Raw genomic sequence first — 20,159 nt, forward strand, 5'->3', positions numbered from 1 at the left:
AAGACACTTGTAAGATCACACAGGGAAACTGAGGCAGGGACCTGATTGTATGGCCCAGGAGAACACAAAGTAGGGTAAAGTATTCGCTTGAAAGGCACGTGGGCTTGGTTGCTTTGGCACTTGGCAGTGGTGGGGAAAATGGACATGTGGAAAGGTCTTTCTCAGCTGGAGCCATCCATCTCTGGCCAGAAGACTCTGGTTTACTGAGAGGCAGAAGGCTGTTGGCCAAATCTGCCAGGCACAGGCCAGCTAAATAGCTTACCTGCATAGTGTGCTGTTTTGCCATGCACATGCCCCAGGTTTGAGCTTTAGTGCTGTAGTCTCTTTTTCTCTGTCTCTCACTTTAAAAAAATTACCTGTTGCTCCTCTGATACACATCAGGTCTGGCACTGGCTCTAGCTGGGGTTCACAGTGATGGTGGCTGAATGAATCCTGCTGGGTACAGAAGGGATGGCAATCTGGGATTAGGGGAGAAGCGAAGTGCATTTCACCCAAAAGGAGCAGCATGACCCAAGGTCAGAGGAGACTACAGTGAGCAACAAGTGACTCAGTGTGGCTGGCTTGCAGGGCAGGAGAGACCTGGTGGGGAGAGGAGGAACAAGTCTCAGGCTGTGAGGCCCTCTGGTGATGGTGGTGATAGGCTTTGCTGTAAGCATTGTCATGTGTTCAGCAGGGAGGGTCCCAGTGATAGGTGCTCAGGGAGGAGGAAAGATTCTGGGGTACCTTCCCTCCTCCTGATAGCTGACCAGCCTCTTCCCCTGATGTGCCAACTCTCTCTTGCCTTATGCCTCCTGTTTCTTACTACTTGTCTCTCCTCTTTCTGTCTTCTCCTTTGTCCCTATCTCTAGTCCCATCCAGCCCACTGGTCTCTCCTTCTTTTCCCTTTTTGCCCTGTCTGCTGGGAGTTAGATCTTGGGGGTTCACTTCTGGCTCTGACGCCTGGGAAAGAACTGCTTATTAATAACGCTAGTAAATTACTAATAGGGGCTGGGTTGTGGTGCACCCGGTTAAGTGTACATGTTACATGCACAAGAACCCAGGTTCAAGTCCCACCTGTAGGGGGAAACTTCATGAGTAGTGAAACAGTGCTGCAGGTCTCTTTCTCTTACCCCATCCCCTCAGTCCATTTGATTTCTCTGTCTCTATACAATAAATCAATAAGATATTTTAATAGGAGAGGCTTGCTAATAACATTGGCAGGTTGACAGGTCATGCATAAACATAGTCTCCTTGACCCTGTGCTACAGTGCCTCCTTCTATGGGGGGCAGGGTGGTCTGACATATACCTGGTGTTAGAAACCTTTCTGACTGGGTCAAGTGAGTGCTTTCATTGTTAGTGAACTCTGGGGACCTTTGTGCTCAGGCTGGGAGAACATGATTACATTACTGGGTGCAAAGGGCTGTATACTCAATTTATTACTCTCTGTACCAGAACAAATAGAAGTGTAGAAGTTTACTTTCAGACATTAGAATCCACCCAATCCATAAACAAGAAAATTCTATCAAGATAATTTTTTTTAGGTAAAGATAGAGGCATAAGGGGAAAAAGATAATGGGGGGAGGGAAAGAACATAGCATCGAGCTTCTTTCAATGCAGTGGGGTCTCTAAACTGAGTTGTGCACATGATAAAACATTGCACTATGCAAGTGAGCTATTTTTCTGGCCTTCAAGAGATTATTTTAATAGTAAGAAATTGATGAGGCCTACATAGTTTTGGGGCTATGATCAATGAAACCACCACCCCCCCCCAGCTAATAATGTGCACAATTTGCTCTTTCTATGAAGAATCTTAGAAATTCACAACCAAAGAACTGCTGGGTGTGAGACACTTTGATGGGGCAGACTTTGGTTGGGTTATTTTCCCTTACTTGGCCAGGCTTTGGGGAACATTTTCCCAGAAGCCTAGAGGACACAGCCTCCTCCATGGCCTGGCTTACTCAGGATTAGGGCCAGGGGGAGAGGACAGATACCTTTCAGGACAGGCTAAATTGCCTGAGAGATCTGCATATGGCTAGGAAAGAGGCTCAGAGAGGGCAGGGGTTTGTTTAGGGGTACACTGCATGCTGGGATAAAGTACCAGACAAAGCCCTTTGGGTTGCAAGTCAGTCTCTCCTGTATTCCCAATCTCCCTTGTTGGGGACCATGTAGAGCATTTGCTCTGTTCGGGAATAAAGGAATAGTCCTCAGGCTCCCCAGGACAGCAATGTCCAGGGCCTACTATGCAGATGCTGTAGTCTTCTGATTCTTCCAGTGAAGCAGAGAGCAAGGTCAGATTCTCTTTCACACCTTGTGTGAGATGAAGAGAAGAAAGCAGCCACTGGGTCAGGCTCTGGACTGAGTACATGTATCTGTTACTTAGATGAGGCAACCAAGGCTCTGAGAGGTCCAGAAACTTGCCCAGAGACACTCACTCATGAGTGAAGGGCCAGGACTTGAACCTGTGTCTCTGATTCTGAAGCCCATGCTTTTTCTACTACCCCCATCCTCTTGGGAGCTTACTGCTACAGACTCTGAGCCATGATCAGAGCAGGGAGGCTGCTAAGAAAACCAGGAACCAGCAAAAAGATAGTGGAGGAGTAAGGCAAAGTGTGGATCCCAGAGACCTGAGTTCTGCTGCTTCCTTCAAGACTTCATTTGAGGTGAGCCTTGGAGGAGACTCAACAGAATCAAGCACTTAATGTGAGTCATTCAATTTCAGACAAATACTAATCACTCAGTAATTGTTTATTAGCATTGTCAAGTCTTTGATAATAAACATTTTACTTATGTGGCACTAGAACTGAAGTTTTGCACATGCCCCACTGCTGAGTGGTCTTCCCAGGCCAAGTTTTTCATTCTTTTTATTTATTTAGAGAGAGGAGAGACATCACCGCTCCACTCCACCATTCATGGAGTTCTTTTAAATGCTATTTCTGGTGCTCCTATGTGGTGCCAGAACCTGAACTCAGGTAAGTTCAAGAGTTCATTGGTAAAGTGTGCTTTTCTGGGTGAGCTGTCTCTTGGTCCTGTAGTTGGTATTTTAGATGAATGATTCTGTAAAGCCTTGTTGAATCTTGGGACTGACTCAGCTCAGACCAAAGGGTAAGAGAGTAGAAGCAAGGGGAAGGACTAATATTTACCAAGTACCTGCTGCCTGCTGGACATTGTATTTAATGTCATGATCATCTCTGTTGTCTCCATGAATGCTCATAGCAAAGCAGGTTCCATTCTTAGCCTGACTTTATATTGGGGAAACTGAGGCTTAGAGAGGGAGGAGTTATAGGTTTTAAGTGTGACTGAAAGGAGTTGTTGGCCTTTGCACCTGAGAGCCATGGATTAGGTTGTGGCCTGCATGGTCACACCTGCCTAGAATTTCCCACAGGGCCAGTTCAGCTGTTTGCTCTCCTTCTGAAAGGTCTTCTGGGCCACTCCTTATGCTGGGCTTCTGTGGACCATGACCAGGGTGAGCACTGCTTCTGCCAGTCAACAGCTCTCTTGACTCTTGAGGGGCCATGAGGTGAGGTGTCACCTGCCCACTCTCTTTCCACCACAACAATAGTTGCTGCCATGCAAAGCCAGAGATCATCCCCACAAGGAGACAGGCTCTCCTCACACACTTCAGTGCTCTCCACCTCTAACCCTTTGCTCTTGCTGTTTTCACTGTTCATGGTAATTGCTCCCAGGGTCAGGGGAGAGAGCACAGCTGTGGAGCACAGGACTTAATATGCCTGAGATCCCGGGTTCAATCTCCTGCTATTCCATATGTCAGAGGTGAATGGTGCTTTGGTTTCTTTCTTTCTCGTATGAACAAAAATACCAACAATATTTTATTTTTATCATCATTGTGGCTTCACCATTCTGGGTTGACTTTTTCAGACAGAGAGAGACAGAGAGAAAGATACCACAGCACCTCCAATGTAGTGAGGCCCCAGGCTTAAACCTGGGTTGTACAAATGACAAAACAGTGCACTAACCAAATGAGCTCTCTTGCTGGTTCTAAAATAATGATAATAATGATGATATTTATTTATTTTGAGCAGAGATAAGGTGAGAGGGAAGGAGGAGATAGGAAGAAAGAGACACATACCTGCAACACTGCCTCACCACTCATGAAAGTTTCCCCTCTGCAGATGGAGATGGGGGCTTGAAACCATGTTCTTGGCCATTGTAACATGTGTGTGTTATCAGGTGCACCACCACCTGCCCCCCTAAAATATTTTTTTAATAAACAGAATAGGAGGCTGGATGGTGGCAATCTAGTAGAGTGCACATGTTACCAAACCTGAAGACCAGGGTTCAAGTCCCCAGTCTCCATCTGTGGGGGGCTTCAGATATCTCTATCTCTTTCTCCCTCTCAGTCTATTTCAACCTCTATCAAAGAAAATGAAAAAAGTATAAAAAATGGGAATTATTTCAGACATAAATAAAAAAAAGTAATTTTCTAGGAATAAGTTTAAAATAAATGTATTAACCTCACTCATTAGCCCTGAAGACCTAGATGTTAGGAAGTCAAGGTCAAAAGCAGAACCTGAGGGGTAGCAGTCAGTGGTCTTGAGTTTGGAGAGGCAGGAGACAGAGAAGGAGAGGTGAAGGTAGGATGAGGAGGTGCAGGTGAAAGATCAGGGCAGGGCTGGGGTGCGATTGCATAAGGGCAGATGTCCCAGGGTTAAAGCAGGTCAAAACAGGTACCAAGTCAGGCAGGTGACGAGAGTTCACAGCTGTGGTCTTTGTGCTTATGAATCAGAAAGCTCAGGAAAGAACCCAAAGGAAGCTGCTTCTCCCCCTGATGTGCCCCTCCTTTTTCCAGAGGTGCAACTCATAGCCCATAAGAAATGTTGGGGATCAAGGGTGAGGGAGAAAGGCTGATGGGATGTGATAGAAAGAGCAGAGACTTAAAAACCCACAAGACCCTCTTTCTTTATTTTTTCCTTTTGCCTTTATTATTATTTTTAAAAAGATTTTATTTATTAATAAGAAAGGCAGAGAGAGAGAAAGAGAGAGAAATAGAGAGAGAGAGAGAGTGAAAGAGAAGAGAGAGAGAGAGAAGAGAGAGAAATCCAGAGCATTACTCTGGCACATCTGCTGCTTGGGATCAAAATTGGGACCTCGGGGGTGGGGTGGTGGCGCAGTGGGTTAAGCGCATGTGGCACAAAGTGCAAGGACCAACATAAGTATCCCGGTTTGAGCCCCTGCTCCCCACCTGCAGAGGAGTCGCTTCACAGACAGTGAAGCAGGTCTGCAGGTGTCTTTCTCTCCCCCTCTCTGTCTTCCCCTCCTCTCTCCATTTCTCTCTGTCCTATCCAACAACGAATAGCGTCAACAATGGCAATAATAATAACCACAACGAGGTTACAACAAGGGCAACAAAAGGGGGGAAAAATGGCCTCCAGGAGTGGTGGATTCATGGTGCAGGCACCCAGCCCAGCAATAACCTTGGAGGGAAAAAAAAATTGGGACCTCATATTTGAATGTCTAATTTTTTTATCATTTTATTGGGATCTTAATTGTTTACAGTATAGTTGTTGACACATGGACACAATGTCTTATTTCCCCATGATAGGTGTCTGCAAAACACTCTCATCTCAACCTTTTCCACCATGCACCATGCAAAGTCCCTCAGCCCCCTCACTCTCCTCCTCCCCTAAAGTCCTTTGCTTTGGTGCAGTCCGCCAAACCCAAGTTTTACTTTGTGTTTTCCCTTTCTGTTCTTGTTTCTTAAGTTTTGTCTATGAGTGAGATCACCTGGTATTCATCCTTCTCTTTCTGACTTTTCTCACTTAACATGATTTCTGAAAGCTCCATTCAGGATAAGGTGAGAGAGATGACTTCATCATTTTTAACAGCTGAATAGTATCCCATTGTGTATGTAGACCACAACTTTCTGTCATTGGGTTCCTTCCAAATTTGGCCTATTATAACCCTTTATTCACTGTGCCCCATCCCTGCTTGCAAGGTCCTCTTTCTATCTTTCTTTCTTTCTTCCTTTTTCCCTTCTTTCTTTCTTTTTCTCTTTCTTTCTCTCTTTCTTTTATTCTGTTATTTACTGAGTGATTTTAATTGTTAGTGGATTTTTTAGTTGAAATTGAATTACTTTATGTATTTTAATTATTAATTGCTATTTAAGTGTAATGCTTTCTTTAAAAATATTTTGTATATTTATTATTGGATAGAGACAAAGAGAAATTGAGAAGGGAGGGGGAGATAGAGAGGGAGAGAGACAGAGAGATACCTGCAGCCCTGCTTCACCACTTATAAAGCTTTGCCCCTGCAGGTGGGGACCAGGGGTTTGAATCTTAGTCCTTGTGCACTATAATGTATTTGCTTAACCAGGTGTGCCACCATCTGGCCCTCACAAGGCCCACTTTCAAGGTCTGGCTCTACCACTTGCACATTGTTCTAGTCTTAACTCCCCTACCAATATGTAAACACCTTGATTTTTCTTTTTCAGTATCACAGAATGTGACTGTACTGACACAGGAGAGGTACTTACGTTAAAATGAGGTCACAGGCTGGACCAATCCAATGTGACTGGTGGCCTTAGAATAAGAGAGACTAGAGGGCAAGGTGGTGGTGCATCTAGTTGAGTGCATACATTACTATGTGCAAGAACCTCAGTTCAAGTCCCTGATCCCTACCTGTAGGGAGGTGGGAAGCTTCACAAGAGGCGAAGCAGTGCTGTCGGGCTACACCACGGAGGAGAGAGAAGACATCATAGTGGAGAGGGAACACAAATTTTTATTCACATGGGCACTTCAGAATTGGGTGAGAGCACAGTGGTTCGGGCCACGTGGAGCTAGCAAAATGGCTGCCTCCTGCTACAAGCAGCAACCCTTCTCTGCGTCCAGTCACCAAGGTGAAAAGGGGCAAAGAGAGAGAGAGGGGAGGAAGCAGAAGGGCTTTTATAGGAGAAAATTCCAGAAGTGGCAAGTCAGGACAGGATAGGCTAGGAAACAAGGCACTCGGGGATAGGGTTACAGTTCTCTCAGGAATGGGAAGGGGGAGGAGTAAACAAGGCACTCTGGGAAGTTTGGGTTTCAGCTCTCGGGGGAATTGGCAATACCCTGAGGGGACAACATGGTGGAACAAGGCACTCCGTGAATAGTGTTTCAACTCTTGCGAGAATTGACAATACCCTGAGGGGACAACATAGTGGATGTGACCGCATCTGCACAATTTCCCAACACAGTGCTGCAGGTATCTCTCTTTCTCTCTTCCTCTGAGAATGCCAGCTTAGCTTTCCCTACATGATTGGGGAGGGGGGGACAACAACAGGCTGGAGGGTTAGGGGTTAGTGGTAGAACTCTCTGAGTCATCCTGCCTCAGCATGGCCTAGAGGTCACCTGGCATTTGACCTGGCTGCTGTCAATCTCACCCTGGCTCCCAACCTCAGTATTGATTCCAGAGTCTATCTATCCTGCCATGGGGTGACCAGAGTTTACAGATCCATTACCTCTGTCTACACTTAGCAGGAGTCTGTCATGGATGGTGTCAAGGCTGGAGCATCTTGGAGGGAGAGGTTGAAAGTCTGTTGTGATAGCCAGGCTATCACCCCAGCCCATAAGTAAAAAAAAAAAAAAAGTAGATATAGATATATAGATAGATATAGATATAGATACACACACACATATTTATGGAGCCAGGTAGTGGGTGGCACATCTGGCTGAGTATACATGTTTCTATGAGCTGGGACCTGAATTCAAGTCCCCAGCCCCTGCCTGTGGGGTGACGGTGGTGTGGGGGAGATTCATGAGCAGTAAAGTAGGCCTTCAGGTATTTCTCTCTCTCCCCCTTTATCTTTCCCTCCTCTCTCAATTTTCCTCTGTCCTGTCAAATAAAAATTATCAATAAATAATTTATTTACTTATTATGAGAAAGAAAGAAAGAAAGAAAGAAAGAAAGAAAGAAAGAAAGAAAGAAAGAAAGAAAGAAAGAAAGACAGGATAAAAGGCTAGAGCTTAGCTCAACTCTGTCATATGGTGGTGCTGGGGACTGAGCCTGTAGCTTTTAGGGCTTCAGGCATGCAAGTTCTGGACAATGATGCTGAGTGATCTCCACAGCTCTGATAAATAAATCTTTTGGAAAATCTCTAGCTGGGTCAGGGGCAAGTTCTGTGGCCTTGGGCTGGCCCCCACCTCCCTGGCCACCAGCTCTGTGGCTGGGACTCTCAATATGGTAATAAAAGGCAGCTATTGTGGCTGCTCCCTTGATAGCTGTCACTGAATGGAATTTCTGGAGAGCCAGGAAGCATGTCTGTGGGTGAGAGACAGTCTGGCACTTCCAGGGGCCCCACGCTTCCTTCTCACATGCTTCCTTCCCCCAGTGCCTGGCAGGGAAAGTTACAGAGAGATGTAAGGGTGGAGACATTTAGAATTTCTCTTCCTCTAGCCCACTATGCCAGTTTGCAACCCTTCAGGTCCTGGTTCAATAAACACCACTTTTCTTTCTCCTTCTTGTCTGGATTTTGCTTTGACTAGAGCACTGTTCAGTTCTGGCAACTTGAGGTACTGGGATTGAACCCAAGACACTCTCAAGCAATTTCCACGTGCTAAGGCTTCACTCTCTCCTGGGACCTGTTTTACTTATAGTGTAAATTCATCTGGACTCTTTCCTGTGCATTCTCCCTCTTGTCTGTCTCCCATCCTTCTGTACCTTCACCCAATGGGGATTGTTGTCTGTTTTGTCCCTGCTTTGTGTCTGGTACCTGGAACAGCATGCACATGTTGGTGTTGAGACATTATTTGAGGATTGGATGAATATGAATGAATGAATGAATGGGTGAATGAATTGATTCTTTATGTTTATTCCTTTGCTACACTTAAAGATGTCACATTAAGGAAGATCCCAGCCATATGTACAGGAGTCTGTCAGCCTGCTGGGAGACGTTAACATGGGTGACACAGTGGCCATGGTGTGACTGGTGCTATGATGAAGGAAAGAGCTACCTGGGCAGGAAGGAGTCATAGTAGGTAGCATCTGACCCAGGAGGGGATGGTGGGGAGGGCTGGGGGTTCCTCTAGAGGAGCTGCAGCTGAAGAAGCAGCAAATGAATAAGAGCTATGGAACAGAGAGGGAACAGCTTTTCAGGGAGCAAACAGCTTGCAAAAGGCAGGAGGGTGAAAGAGCCTGCTAAGCTGGATGTGTGGAATGCTGAAGAGACAGGGATGAGGGTGCTGGACTGGGAGCATCTGCTTGCATGCTGGTGGGAGCACCCTTGAGGGATGCTCAAATGCCAGTGGTTTCTTCTCCCACCAGCTGAGAAGTGGGGCTGCCCAGAGACTGTAGCTGTTTCCCTGAGCTGAACCACTGACCCCAGATCAGCCCGTTGTGGCCACCTTTCTGAGGTAGTCCCTGTCTCTGCCTCTCTTTGGCTTTTTCCTGGTTTGAGGTCAGGGCCAGGCATTGGTCAGGGTGGCACTGGGGTTCAGGGCAGACTGGTGACCAATGCCTCGAAGGCTTTATGCTCTGGAGTATGGGCATTTTGGCAGATGAATCAGGGTCAGGGGACATTCCGTGATTTTTTCCAGCCAGGGAGACAAAGTGGAAGTGTGACTCAAGTTCAACCTTGTGGGGATCAAGAGGCTAACTAACCCCCAGTCCTCTAGCTAGAGAGCTTTTGGCCCAGGCAGCCATGGGGCAGACATAGGGGAGCCATAAAGACAGACTTGGGCCTGTCCTGGACTCCCTTGGGTCCTTGGCATATTCCTGTCTCTTCCAGGACCTTAATTTCTTGCTTTGGTGTTTTTTTTTTTTTAATTTTCTTATTTTTTATATTTATTTATTTTCCCATTTATTGCCCTTATTGTTTTTTATTGTTGTAGTTATTATTGTTGTTGTTATTGATGTCGTCATAGGACAGAGAGGAATGGAGAGAGGAGGGGAAGGCAGAGATGAGGAGAGAAAGATAGACACCTGCAGACCTGCTTCACCTCCTATGAAGCGACTCCCCTACAGGTCCCCTACAAGAACCGGGATCCTTCCTCTGGTCCTTGTGCTTCATGCCACGTGCGCTTAACCCACTGTGCTACCACCCGACCCCCCGTGTTTTTGTTTTTTTTATACCAGAGTAGTACTCAACTTTGATTTATGGTAGTGCTGGGGGTTTAAGCCTGGGCCTTTTGGAGCCTCAGGAATGAAAGTCTATTTGCATAACCCCTGTCTTCTACTTATTCTTGTAAAGTGGGCACAACAGCATTACTCTTCTCTGTGCCCCACCCTGACTCTGGCTCTGGCTCTAACCTGCCTTGGATAAGTTCGTGGCCTTTGGGGGCCTGAGTCCCTCCATCTGTCCATTGGAAGGGTCAGACTTGAGGGCCTCCCAGAAGCTTTGCAGCTAACCTCCTAAGCTTCTCTGGATCCAGTTGGTTCCAAGTGACTCCACCACTGCAGGCACACACACCCCACGCCAGGTCTGTCCTTGAGTATCTCCCAGAAACTTTCTTCTAGAACATTCTGGATGTGGTCTTTTCAGGGCTTATGGTCAAATTCAGAATAGTAAGCCTATAATTTCAGTAAAACTTGAGGGCAAGGGAGAGAATTCTGGACTTGCTGGGGCAAAGCGTGAGTGAGAGCAAACATGGTGAGTGGTTCAGGTATGGGTCCAGAGGTTTCTTCGTGACCCTTTGAGGGCAGGAGAGATTGATTCACTAGTTCTGTCCACACTCAATGCTACTCCCAGTTGCCGTCCACACCCTCTTCTGGGTGTCAGACCTTGTGGCCCCATCAGTTACCCTTCAGAATTGTCTCAGAATGGTTCTGCCTTCAGAATGGTTCTGCCAAAGTCACTCTTCTTCCCTTTTTGACGGTGAGGAGCCATTGGACCTTCTCAGACTTCACAGTCAATGTATTTGGAGCTTATCTGGCCATCTGGACTCACCAAGGCCAGATGTGGGGATGCCCCCTCCCAGATCCCCCTCAGAAGGAGCAGGGGACCAGGTCCCCAAACTTTACCATAGCTACTGCCTTGGGCTAATCTAGAAGGATGGATGGATTCTAGAAAAATCCCTTGCTAGCTCAGGGTGAATTCTAGATCAGGCTCACCCTAGATGGGTGAGCCCATCTAATCTTTCTTGGGAAGATGTGTTTCTTTTCATTCCTGAAAGTAGACCCCACCCACAGGGATGAGATAGGGCAAGTATTGTGGTAATGGATGAGGTCAGCAGTGACCTAGCTACTGGCTGATGAGATGATCAGCGTCCTTGGGGGCCAGCAGATTATTAACCAGCTGGATGACCAGGGCAGAGCACATGACCTTTCTGGAACATTCTTTTCCAGATCTCAGAAATAGCAAGACTAATAGCATCTGTGGGGCTGGGGTGGGGTTGGGGCTGAGGCTTAAGGGGAAGCCTGTCTGTAAACTATGGGCAAAGAGCCTGCTGTAGCATCAGCACTCATGAAGCATGATCTTATTGACAGTGAGATGTGTTGACGATACAATTATGTGGACACAAGAGGTACACTTACTGCTTGGCCACCCTTCACCAGGCTGCACTGCCCATGTCCATGCCCTGGGTTGTAGGGGTGGTTTGTAGCCTCTTCTCCTTGGCTGTCATTCTTCCACTGTGTCCTGAGTGATCATAGCTCCTCTGGCTACCTGGGCCTATGGAACTGATCCTGGGCACAGCTCTCTTGCAGATAGATCAGCTCCCAAGGGCCACACCCAAAACCCAACCTTGGAGGAATTCACAGCATCCACCAGGGAAGGTGGGATTTAGCTGGTGCTTTTTGTTGGAGGAGGAGGAGGAGCTGGCTGGATGAATTGACAAAATGCCTTTTCCCACTTAAAGTTGCTCCAGGCAGGCAGAAATGACATTGACAAAAGCAGAGAGGTGTGAAATAGCATGCTGAGCTTGGGAAACTTCCACAAGCACAATATGGTTTGAGCAAGCAAGTGAGGAGGTAAGACACAGTGGAGAGGGCGCTCAAGGCAGAGTGGAAAGAAGGACTCCAGGTTGGTAAACAAGATATTTGAAAATATTTGTAGCCCGGAAGATGGTGCATTGGTTACAGCCTTGGACTCTAAAACATGAAGTCCAGAATTTGAGCCCTGGCATCATATGTGCCAGAATGGTGCTCTGTATCTTGTTCTTTCTGCTTCTCCTCTTCCCTCCCCTCCCCTCCCTTCCCTTCCCCTCCCATCCCTTCCTCTCCCTCCTCCTCCTCCTCTCTCTCTCTCTCTCTCTCTCCCTCCTTAATAAATAATTTTTAAGTGGCCTTGAAGGCACTCTGGACTTATTTTAAGAGGTCAGGCAGTGGTGTACCTGGTTAAGTGCTCACATTATAGTGCAAAAGAATGCAGGTTCAAGCCCCTGGTTCTTCCCACCTGCAAGCGGAAAGCTTCACAAGTGGTGAAGCAGGGCTGCAGATGTCTCTATGTCCCTCTCCTCTGTCTCTACTCTCTCAATTTCTCTCTGTCTCTACTCAATAATAAATAAAATAAATGAATAAAATTAAAAGGGAGTTATTCTACTCATTAGCCAGAGCTGTCCAGGGCTCTAGGAAAAAATAATAAATAAATAAATAAATAAATAAATAAATAAATAAAATAGAATCTACTTAGCCCAAAGTACCTTTTAGTGGGCACTATAGTGCCCAACCCAGAAGCCCAGACCACACCCCCTCAGATCAGAGTACCTCTCATGTCTGACCCTTCCCAGTTGAATGCCTCCTCTCTGCCTTTGCCTCAGGCAGAAGAGACTCTTCATCTCCTACAAGAGCACTTCCCAGGACCAGCTTGTCCCTGGTTACTGGTACACAGATGGACACAAAGGCCTTAGCATCTTGCCCCAGTTTAGGACATATACACAGTCATTTCAGTGCCAGAGCTTCCCAGAGGTAGGTTCCCAGGTCCAAGCCTGGCCCCTGCTACTTTGAAAGAAAATACTATGCTGTGCTCTCTTTCTCTCTTTGCCACTCTGTCTTCATTTGAACAAAAAAAGGAGGAGAAGGAGAAAGAGAGTAATGAAGAAAGAAATAAAGAAAGGAAGGAAGGAAGGAAGGAAGGAAGGAAGGAAGGAAGGAAGGAAGAAATGGGAAAAGAACATAGTGGATGATGGTCATACTAATACTAACAAAAAGCCATGATTAGTAAGTGAGGCCATTGCTGAAAACTCAACTGTTTCATGGGTTCTACCTCATGCAGGTCACTGGGTCACAGTGAAGGTAAGCCTTTTCTGCCATATTCTGGGGCATTCTTGCAGGAATTCTTCATGAGGAAGGAGCTATCATTCCCATACTATAGGTGAGGAAACTGAGGCTGGGGGAAATGCAGTGCCTTGACACCACCTTCCAGCCAGACTGGCACCTACATAGTCCTCTGGTCTGTGACATCAGGCCACAGCTCACTTTGTCACCTTTCCTGTGCCTGAGGGAGTCAGAAGGTGGAAAGCCACAGGCTGTGACTAGGAAATAGCCTCTAAGCCCAGACAGGTCCCTCCCTTTCCAGCAGGTACAGCTCTAATTTGTCACAAGTGGCATGGAACACCCTTGTTGTGACATCCCTAGACATGTGCTGTGTGTGGAGGACTGGGGCCACTGTCACTTCTGTTCTCCAAAGGGGGGGGGTGCAGAATAAGACAAGGGCAGGGTTTGGTGGTGTTCCTGTGCTGGACACAGACAGTTGGCATTTTGTCCTCAGTGCACTCTGGGCTTCCTGCCTCCTTGACTTGGTCTGGTGTAGGGTGTGGTGGAGTGGGGGTGACAGGGCATGTGTCCAAGTTAGAAGGAAATTTAGTTTGGAGACATGAGCACGGTGACCTATCAGTTAAAGACCTCATCCATCTTGGGGACAAGAAGGGGAGCATCTGGTTCAGGGACAGAATGGCACCCAGTGGTCTCCTCTAGTGAAAGCTATCACCTACCTGCCCATGAAGACACTTGGCTGCAAGTCAAGGCCTGAGGTTGCAGGGCCCTTGCTAGGTCCCATGTGGATCATTCTATTTCTCCCAGGACTGCAGAACTGCTGCCTGGAGTCCCTGCACTCAGGCACCATCTGTCCCAGCCCTAATTTAATGGCTATGTCAAAGCCTTTTCCGTTCACTGGTACTCAGACTTGCTGTGTGCTAATGACGTGGGTAGTGCTGATCCAAGGGGTGCCCCCCTGTCAGAAGGGGGCAGGTGGCAGAGCTCCTCTGCTTCCTGCTTCTTCAACAGCTGACACAAGAGTGCATGGTGCTCACAGAAGTGTGTAATCTTTTCCAGGGAACTCTGTTTGGAGTGGGGTGGGGGTTGGAGGGGCAGTATTGGGGAGGTTGGGTGGGCTGTGTGGATATTGCCTCTGACTTCCTCCTCTGGTATTTGGGCTGGTCACTTCATTGATGGACTTCCAAACTCATTTTACTAAAAAACTATCTTCTTGAGAAAGGGAGAGAAACCAGATTGCTGCTCAGCTCTGGTACACATGATAGTGATGATGGTTCCACACCACACCCACTACCATAGTTCATAGGAGGGACTGAACCTGGGGCCTCAGGTGTGCAATTCCTTGCACTATCACTGTATAACTCCCTGGCCCCAAGTCCTTCCCTCCCTTCCCCTCCCCTTCCCCTCATTCACCTCACCTCTCCTCTCCTCTCCTCTCCTCTCCTCTCCTCTCCTCTCCTCTCCTCTCCTCTCCTCTCCTTTCCTCTCCTCTCTTCTCCTCTCCTCTCTTTCCCTCCCCTCCACTCTCCTCTCCTCCCCTCCACTCTCCTCTCCTCCCCTCCCTTTCCTTTTCCTTTATTTTTTTCTTCTATTCCAGATAGAGGCAGAATGGTAGAGGCAGTGTGGTAGAGGCAGAGAGTGTGAAATAGACCACAGCATCAAACCTTCCTCCAGGGTGTTGTGGGCCAGGCTCAAACCTGGGTCTAACACATGGCAAAGCAGCACACTGTCCAAATAAGCTACTTACCCTGCTGCCCTGAACACTTTCTTAGAAGACTCCATCTACGTATCTGCAGTTCAGATTTGGGATCTGCATAAGCCTCCAGGACAAGGCAGGGCCCTCCAGTTGCCAGGGTTCAAACGGGCCTTTTCAGATAGGGATGGGGGACCCTCCATCAGGCCAGTGGGGAGAAATGCTAGGCAGTGGAGCCCCTGTAGGGTCAGCAGGCAGCAGTGGTGGCCCTTATAGAAGCTAAGACAGTGCCCAGGCATGATGCACCCTCCGCTCGCTCCTTTCTTTCTTTCTTTCTTTCTTTCTTTCTTTCTTTCTTTCTTTCTTTCTTTCTTTCTTCCTACTATTTATTTCATTTTGTACTAGGGCACTGCTCAGTTCTGGCTTATGATGGTGTCAAGGATTGAACCTGAGATCTCAGAGCCTCAGGCATAAAAGTTGCTAGCATTGCATAATGCTAGCATATGCTATGCTAGTTCCCCAGCCCTTAATTTATTTTTATTAATGGCTTAATAACGATTTACTTATGAGAACATAAGATTACAGGGGTATAGTTCCACACTGCACCTATCACCACAGTACTATGCCCTTGCATAGATTTGTCTCTGGAGACAATCCACAGCAAAAAGGCAGTAGTAGCAGCATAATTTGTCACAGTGGCATGATTTAGTTGACATCAACAGAAGCAGTATAACAGGGTATGGGAGGGACTGGGAGAAGAGACACCAAGCAAAGTCCTAGAAGTTCCAGGACTAGGAGAAATACAGACTGGGAATGGGAGAGTTTCCTTGTAGTCATAGAAGTGTTTTTTTTTATTTTTAAAAAAATTTTTTCCTATAATACCTAAGTTACCTACAACCTTAAGCCAGATAGACCCAAGATACTGTTATTAGTAGATATCCTTAATGGCATAAAGCATGGTGGGGTCGAGTAAATTATAGTAAATTCTAATCATTGGGCTTTCAAAGAAAAATAAGCTCCCAACTCACTTGGTTATAATAATATTGCCATTTTGAACTTTCTAAGACTAAAAGGAACCTTTCCCATTCTCCCTAAAAAGAGTCAACCTCCCAATTCCTTTAACCTGGTGTAAGCTGATTACATACTTCTAAATATCTTAGACCAAATAATTTTGATCTATCTGGTCTAAGGTTGTAAGTAACGTAGGTATTTTAGAATAAAAAATTAGAACTGCTTAAAGAATTTAAGCCCAGTGTCAGAATGCAATCAGCTTACAAGTTTGAAATATTAAAAATTTAGACTAAAAATATATATACTGAGAACTAAAATCTAGGTACTTGAAATACTAAATCTATTTCCCCCTGATATATTGAATTAATAATGATGTATAGGATTATTAATTAATAGCAATATAGTTTCACACTACTCCTACCACCAAAGGTCTGTGTCCCCTCCCCCATCCCATTATATAACCACCATAGTTCTCCCACAGTCTTAGATATGAGCTGACTTTTTTTTTTCTATATTGAACATGTGAAACTATTCTGTAGTTGTGCTTTACCTCCTTACTTACTTCACTAAGCAGAATCTTCTCCAATTCCATCTATTTTATTCCAAAGAACACAGTATCATCTTTTTTTATTACTGAGTAGTCCTCACAGGTGTGAGGTGGAATCTCAATGTGTTTTTAGTTTGTATTTCTCTAATGATGAGTGAACTGGAGCATTTCCACATATGTGGGCCATGTGTATCTCTTCTTTATAGAACTATTTCAGTTCTTTATGTTTTACATATGAGTGAAACCATCCAATAGTTGTCTTTCACAAAATTGCAGGTCATTTGGTAAGAGAGATGCTATAGCAATAAAAGTCCTTAAACACAAAGGAGTTTTATCCTTTAGTTCTTCCTCCTCTCACATTTTAAAAATGCAGAACAAGGAATTGGGATGTAGTACAATGTAAAAGACTTCAATGCCTGGGGCTCCAGGGTCTCAGGTTCAGTCCCAGGCAACCCCATAAGCCAGAGCTGAGAAATGAACTGGTGAGAAGAAGGAAGGAAGGAAGGAAGGGAGGAAGGAAGGAAAGAAGGAAAAGAAAGATAAAGAAAGAAAGAAAGAAAGAAAGAAAGAAAGAAAGAAAGGAGGAAAGAAGACAGAGTTAGGGGATGAACTCAGTGGATGACCTGCATTTTCCTGGAGGGTGGAACAGGTGGTTATGGGGGTTCCAGAAGCACATGGGAATTTGGTGACAAGACCATGTCATCTCACCTCTCAAGCTCTCTCATTCTCAACAGATGCTGGGGAAAGCTAAAAGGGTTGCTGAGTGGGCAGGACTTAGCACTGATTTGGAAGCACTTAGCATTGACTGGGCTCACTGCCCTATGTTACTACAAGCTGCTGAGTGTCCCTGGTGTTGGTATGTGGGTGCCATGCCTAGGAGAACAAAGGGTAGGGTGTCCCCAGGAAGGAAAGGCCCTGGCCTGTGACCAAGGTGGCATTGTGTCAAATACCATGCCAGGGAGTTTTTTATTCTCATTTGGGTCCCATGGAACTACTCCTGTTTCCATGCCCTTTAATTCTCTCTAAGCTCCTGAGAAACAATGGCATGTGGAGGGAATTACCTTCCCTTCCAGACTCTTATTTTATTATGCAGATTAATGAGAGAAGGTGGTTGGGGAGGAGACAGAGAAGGAGCAGCGCCTACAGCACTGCTCCACCACTTGTGATGTTACCCCTCCTTGCTGGTGGGAAGTGGAGGCTTGATCCCAGATCCTCTAGCATGATAATGTGTGCTCTATGAGGTCTGAGAACTATCACTGTCAACCCATGCCCCTCCCCCTCCATCAGCCTTTATGAGTTGAATGTGCTTTAGGGAGCGGGACATAAACCAGAAGGAGCTTGTACTTGTTTCTGGGGGAGGAAGGAGTCAACCTCCAGGTTGTTGGTGGTGGTAGGGGTGGGGTTGATTGTCTAATAAGACTGTTGCTATAGCTCTGTCTCTGTATCTCCTTCCACCGTTGTGACCACAGCCTGTTTCCTGCTCCTGTCCTTAGTTCACATGATCTTTCCTTCCTCTTCAGGGCACCACTAGACTCCCTCTCTAGTTCCAGGGGCTCTTTCCAGTTTCAGGCTCCCCAATGCCCACTAGCATTCAGACAGTTGGCTGGAATGTTTCTAGAGCCCACATACCTGCCCCATCTATCCATAGTATGGAAAACGAGTGGGCCAACACTCACCATCCAGCAATCCCACTCTTAGTATATCAGCAACATGTGCATGTGTGCACCCCAAGAGAAGCACAAGAGTTTGGCTTTGTGTCTGCAAGCCCAGCCTGGAGGCCACCTTAAGGACAGTGGAGTGACACGCTAGATGTCAAGAGTATCCACACCAGTGCCTGCTACAGCAATAGCAGCCTGAGTCTCAAGGATGTGCTGACAAAAGAGAAGAGGAGACATGCACAGCTCTTACTCTACAATTCCACTGGAAAACAACTCAAAACAAGGTGGAGAGAATCTACAGTGCTGGAAAGCAGGACCATAGTTAATCTTTTGGGGACTAGTAGAGAGATCTCTGGGTGCTGGGAATGTCACAGATATTGGTCTGAATGTTGGCTCTAAGAAGCTGTACCTCCTGCAAATGCATGGAAATGCATACATAAGTTTTTTTCCTTTCTTGTCTCTTTCTTTCTTTCTTCCTTTCTGCTATGTGCATAATGGAAAAATCAAATAGATAAATAAATAAACTGGCTCCTCACCTGCAGGGGGCTCGCTTCACAAGCAGTAAAGCAGTTCTGTAGGTATTTTTCTCTCTCCTATCTCCCCCTTCCCTTTCAATTTCTCTCTGTCCTATCAAAAAATAATAATGAAATAACATAAATGGCCACAGGAGCAGTGGATTCATGGTGCAGGCACCAAGCCCCAGCAATAACCCTAGAGGAAGGAAGGAAAGAAAGAAAGAAAGAAAGAAAGAAAGAAAGAAAGAAAGAAAGAAAATACTCTTAGCAGTCCATGGGGTGGTGCTGTGAATAAAAGTGTGGACCCTTAAGTGTAAGATTCTGAGTTCAATCCCTGGCATCAAATGTACCAGAATAATGCTCTGGCTCTTTCTCTCTCCTACTCCTCTCTCTCTCTCTCTCTTTCCTCAATCAATCAATCAATCCATCAACCACTCAATCTAAAGATGGAGGAGGAGGAGAAAGAAACCCTCTGTAGGTAGATTTTATTATTACATTCAGGATAAAAGCCACAAATTCTTGGGGGTGGGGATAGATAGCATAATCAAAGAGACTCTCTCAGGCCTGAGGTTCCAAAGTTCTAGGTTTAATTACCTGCACTACCATAAGCAGGGCTGAGTAGTGCTCTGGTAAACAAATAAAAAAACCAAAACAAAACAAATGTGCAAACAGAAAACCCACAAAGTCCTTCCCAGAAAGTTCCTTTCTGGTAAACACAAGGTATTTCCTAGCCAGGCCCTTGCTCTGTTGTCCCCTCCCTGAACCATCACATGCCTTGTTCCCTAGTCCTAAGAGCATGGGGTGTCTGCCAGTGCACCTCCCTAACCAGATACTGTTGACTCTGGCCTTCTGGGCTTCACATAGCTGTCCCACCTGCCTCACATAAAAGTGGTCTGTAGAAGGGCCTCCGAGATAGCTCACCTGAATACTGTGCTGCTCTGCTTTGTGCACAACTCAGTTTCAAGTCTGTCCCCCAACACATTGGAGTGGTCTCTCACTCCAGTGACATTGGAAGACCTCTGTGTGACCTTTCTCAGAATGTCACTGTAGGACAGACCCCCCCCCCCTCTTACACCCCTTCTGCCCTGCCTGCTATCTATAGGGTGTGAAGGGTCTCAGGGGAGGGAGCAGTGTAGAAGGATTGTTGAGAAAACAGATGCTAGAAAGAATTGGAATCCCAGCTCCAGGGATGTCTGGGAATGAAGGCTGGGAAAGGGGTCCTCTGAGAACTGTGGGGTGACGGTGAGGCAAACCCAGGCTGTGGGAGCAGGAGGTGCTATCAGGGATCAGGGGTCAGGGATCAGGGGTCAGGGGTCAGAGATCAGTCATCTGCTGAGCTCTGCGAAGTCCTGGCTGATTCTGATTGCTTGAGGGAGGGGTAGAGAAGTTCTCACCAGAGTGGAGCCAGCTGGCAGTGGGGAGGAGGTAATTATAGTGTTTGGTGAGAAAGGAGAAACTGCTAGACTTTAGTAGAGGAGGGGAGGCAGGAGTATTCTTTCAGGGAGGACTGAAACCTGGGCTAAGCTGGTAGCCCAGGTCCTTCGCACCCTGATCTGAGTGTGCCTTGGAGGAGGTGGGAGGCCCTTGGGGGGGGGGGTGGCAAATGGCTGAGGAGGGG

The sequence above is a fragment of the Erinaceus europaeus genome, chromosome 17, assembly GCF_950295315.1.
Source record: "Erinaceus europaeus chromosome 17, mEriEur2.1, whole genome shotgun sequence".
Lineage (NCBI taxonomy): Eukaryota > Metazoa > Chordata > Mammalia > Eulipotyphla > Erinaceidae > Erinaceus > Erinaceus europaeus.